The sequence below is a fragment of the Phocoena sinus genome, chromosome 16 (assembly GCF_008692025.1).
Source record: "Phocoena sinus isolate mPhoSin1 chromosome 16, mPhoSin1.pri, whole genome shotgun sequence".
In the NCBI taxonomy this organism is placed as follows: Eukaryota; Metazoa; Chordata; class Mammalia; order Artiodactyla; family Phocoenidae; genus Phocoena; species Phocoena sinus.
In genome coordinates, this window is record NC_045778.1 from 58,528,904 (window position 1) to 58,529,142 (window position 239).

A 239-nucleotide genomic window follows, 5' to 3' on the forward strand; every position below is an offset into this window, starting at 1 on the left:
TGCTGGGCGGGCTGGAAGCCAGATACCTTAGTCATACTCTGTGCCGCTCTGCGGTTTCCTGGGGCCTGAAGCAGCTAGGCCTACATCCCGTCTCTGAGAGCTTCCCCAGGACTCGCGAGCTCGGAGCGCTGAGAAGATTGTGTGCTCCGCGGCTCCACCCCCGCGACGCTCCTGCGGCCCCGCCCCTGGTGGGCGGTGTTGTGCCGGCAGGGAGTATACCGGCTCCAGTCGCAAGCTAG